Raw genomic sequence first — 4,592 nt, 5'->3', positions numbered from 1 at the left:
CTCTTTCTTTACTCATCAATAGGATTTTCAAAATTTTCCTTCACTTGTCACTGTCTTCTTGAAGCCCTTTTCAATAAGCTTCAAGTGTTCATTCTTTTTTGCACCTTGTTAGTACTATAAGATCTCTGATGTTCAATTTGTGTTTCTTGAATTTTCCATCATGTGAAATCATCTCCCTCTTTGACTAATCATAAGACATCTTCCAAATACTACTCATTCATTATCAAGTCATCGTCAATCAGAGAACTTGTAAGGAGGACTTACAAAGTTCCTCCCATTAATCTGTTCATCATGATTTTCTAGTACCCTAGGGCAAGGTACTCTCACGAGCTTATCATCATCACTTTTTATTTTCCATTATTTGTAAGATTCGAGAAAGTATTCATATTATTTGTCTTCCTTTCAGGCAAGAGAAATACCTTAAGGTATCGTTCACTGTTCTTCTTTCCTTGTGACGACTTCACTTTCCAGTCTAGTGCATTAGGTTAATGCACCATCTCTCACCTTTTACTACTGTCATGGTGTCACAAGGACACCCTTCTTCCACATTTACCATCACACTTGACACTTGATAATGTTGTCATCTAGTTGTCAACTCCTTAGGATCCCAATAGATCTCATTGAGTCAACAACACCATACTCCTTTCCAAGTTGTCTCGGTCATGCTTTCTAGTACTATCTTTATTTCATCATCATATCTACATTTCTCCAATTAGGTCATTGTGCTCACATTTCGACGTTATCAATTGCATATGAGTATTTTCTTTTATCTAAATGTGGAATTCATGATTCTATTCCTTTTTTTTTTTCTAAATTAACTCGTTTGTAATTTGAAGTTATCACTCTTATGTAGTAGCATTAGCTTGTTCCAATTAGCAACTTCAACTAGTTTCTTAATTAAAATATGGAGTTCCAATCCTTATCCATCTTTAGACTTTTACAAAAAGTTAATTATGTCCCCTTTTAGCCATTTGATTGTTAATAATCTAAATAGTTCACTTTCTTCATTCTTTGGTACTTCTAACTCACTACCAATGTTACTAAAATGGTACAAACTCAATTTCAACATATATCAAATGTACACCAAGTAATTTTATTTTCATACTAGTTGTTCGGTCTTGACAGAAAAAGTCAAAGCTGTCAAATTTTCCATTAACATATTCTAAACTCTTTCATGAATCTCATTTGACACCAGGTATGTATTCAGTAAATTCCAAAATCACCAGAGTCCTTACCACACGTCATAAAGTCCTCTCATGGTTTCACCGAGTTTGGGTATGTATCATTTGTTTATAATAGTACACACCCTATACTATTATACTCACATCATACATAACCGAACTTGGCTTCACCACTTAGAGACTTTGATACATTGGTCTAGATTGTCCATTAATCATTTTAAAGGACTCAATATATCATTCTACAAGTTCATCTAACTTATCCAGAGCTTCATATCTAGCATGAAAAATTTCTTTTGATCACATGTTGAACAAGATTCTACCTAACTTAAGACATAACAACCTTATGTCTCATCCAAACTTTCCATAACCAAATTCTAGGCCTAGGAGTGGGATGATCCAATCCTAATTCGCTTAATCTATGGCTTTGATACCAAACTGTAACACCCCTAAATTTTCAAACTTTTGCGAAGCTATGGTTATAAAATATTTTCAGGATTTAACCCGCATTTAATAAAAAAACTAGGTCCCACAAAAACACTTATAATTAAAACATTAGGTGTTACCATTAAGCATCATTACAATCATAACAAGAATATAAGAATTACATCAATGCAATTAATATGGAACTTAAGAAGTTCCACTCCATTCTCTATCTCTTGACTTCTAACTTTTATCTATCATCCTCTCTCCTTAACTGTAAATTAAGATACATCGCTTTAAAAGAGATTTCCTTACTTCTGATCTCTTTCTTTCCACATTTTCTTGGATGTGAAGAATCTAAAGTAGAATCCCACTAATGGAATCACACCCAAGAACACCACTTGAACAATATGAAAAACCCTAGGGGATGGGAGAGGAAAACCAGAACCATAAACCTAAATGGTTTATTTCCGTCAACCGTAAGGAGAGGAACTAGTAGAATGAAAGTTGTAGGGTTAGGAAAATCTAGGGAATGATCCTTAGATCCTTATTTATAGGCTCCTTGTTTCCTAGTGCCAATGAAACTTCCTTACTGTTAAATTCGTTCCTCGGCTATTTTTATTAATTAAACCTTTTAATTAATTAACATCCAGACCTTGAAATTAATTAAATTTTAATTAATTACAAAATATCTTATAATTAGTTTATAAAAACATGATAAATTAATAATCTAAATCATCCTAAATTCCTTTGATCTTTTAATCGCTCAATGAGGTCTTAAGGGCAACCCAAAATGACATTGTTTTTATTAGAAATTTTACCAATAGTTATGACATTGGATATTCTTTCCAACAGTATCCCACTTGGACAATTCAACTACTATATGAGGTCGAATACTTTCAATAATCAATAGAGAGTGTACCATGTAATGCAAGTACTAGACTATGATCAAATCAATATTCGGTCCTTAGATAAGAGATTAATTATTCCTTTGTTATATATATATATATATATATATATATATATATATATATATATATATATATATATATATATATACACCTTAATAAGCATTTATCCTTAAATTTTGAATTTTAAGTGGTACACCCCCTTAAAAAAGCATTTACAACAATTTTATGCATTACTGAAAAATTAGATTGGTAAACCGTAAACCATTGAAATAGTTAAAGAAAATAAAACTGCTCCTTATATCTCGATATCCCCTGAATTTTTGGTGGAAGTTAAAAGACTCATTCTAATTAAAAGACTCATTCTAATTAAAGAACCTTAAATAGGGGGATTTTGGTACTTCCCAGCTTCACCTTGTATATAAAACCAATGTCACCTAATCTGTCACTCCTCGCCATTTCCATCTCTTTCATCAGTTAACATAGCCACCACTACCACCACTCTTTTCCTTCTCTCTTCCCTAGCAGACGACCTTCACTATCGTACACGGTTATCTCCACACGACTCTCCGGCATCGAATTCATACCTTAACACTACTAGAAAACTAAGGCAACAGCTACGGCACAATCCGTAGCTATTCAGTAGGTATAAGGCGATACCTACGGATTTGCTACGGAAAATGCCCTGTAGCATAAATGCCCGTGGGAAATTTTTACCTACGGAATTGCTACGGACTAGCTACAGAATAGCTACGGATTTTTCCGTAGGTATAATACCTACGGAATAGCTACGGACAGTGATTGCTACGGAATACCTACGGATTACCGACGGGTGAATGTTCCTACGGAATAGCTACGGAATCACATGGCTACGAATTTCCTACGGATTACCCACGCAAGTATTTTCCTACGGAATAGCTACGGAACTGTTTAGCTACGGATTTCCTACGAATTAGCGACAGAACTCATGTTTGACTAAAATTGACTTTCTTCCTACGGAATACCTACGGACGTATTTAGCGACGGATTTCCGTAGCTAGTCCGTAGCTAATTTCATTTTATAAAAAAAAAAAAAATTTAAAAATTTCCATTTTTTGTTAAATACCATATCAATTCAATTTGTCCAAAATACACCAAAAAATGTCCCTAATACCAACTTTGACACATTCAATTCCATTATCTTAAATACCATACAAATGTCTCAAATACCATACAACATTGTACTTTGCATTTACTCAATTTATTTCATAAAAGTAATTTAAATACAAACCAATACAATTCATACACACAAAATACATTTGAATGCATTATCCTACTTTGTACAAGATATTACTAGTAATTAATTTACATAAAAAAAAATCATACAAATGGATGTCCACTTACATGAGCAAATCTATATAGAAGTATAACTTTTTATAACCCTTAAGCCCTTGGATGAAGATCTGTAATAAAATCCCAAATTTAATACATTAGTTAATTACAAACTAAAAAAACGGAAAAAACAAAAAACTGTATACATAAGCATAACCGCCTAAAACACAACAAATGAAATTAATAATGAAATAAAAAGATATTTGCATTGAACCTTCAATATTGACAATCACAATTTTATTAATGTAATTTCTCTTTATCAATAGACTTTAACTAAGCATATTGCTTCAATTCTCATATAACAAAATGACTATGCTCATCTAGTCATTGTAACAATCTTTCAACTCTATTCTAATAATTATTTATGCTCCATGAAGCTTCATAATCAAGTTTGCCAATTTTACCCTTTTTGTCCAATTTTAACAGTTTACTCCAATTTCATGCGTTAATGTGTTTAAAACCATGTCATATAGTTAAATAATATGCAAAGAGTGTTCAAAACATGTATAAAACTTCAAGGCATATTTTAAACCATTTTTTGGAGTGATCCCTTTTGACATTTTTCTCATTTAGGCATCCTACTTGCCTGAATGTGTTTTCTTTAAGTTCTAGAGTGAAATTTCATGAATCTTTCATGCCAACCTGTTTTTAAGAAGAACCAATGCTTAGGTTGTCAAACACCTTTGAAATTAGTCATCTTATACAAATTTTG

The 4,592-nt window shown here is 32.3% G+C and overlaps 1 long non-coding RNA gene across 2 annotated transcripts in view; it reads right to left on the bottom strand.

The window, feature by feature from the left end:
• Positions 1-3,727: 3,727 nt before the first annotated feature.
• Positions 3,728-4,592, bottom strand: part of LOC145059179 (uncharacterized) — a 1,625-nt gene continuing 760 nt past the window's right edge. For both annotated transcript variants that reach the window (XR_013686663.1, XR_013686664.1), the window contains exon 3: positions 3,728-3,951. This is a non-coding gene — a long non-coding RNA (uncharacterized LOC145059179). The remainder of the gene's footprint in view (positions 3,952-4,592) is intronic.

This window comes from Lactuca serriola, chromosome 6 (assembly GCF_051521515.1).
Source record: "Lactuca serriola cultivar US96UC23 chromosome 6, Lser_US96UC23_V15, whole genome shotgun sequence".
NCBI classification, from domain to species: Eukaryota; Viridiplantae; Streptophyta; class Magnoliopsida; order Asterales; family Asteraceae; genus Lactuca; species Lactuca serriola.
The sequence above is the reverse complement of the archived record's forward strand: the minus strand, read 5'-3'. Positions and strand labels throughout refer to the sequence as shown.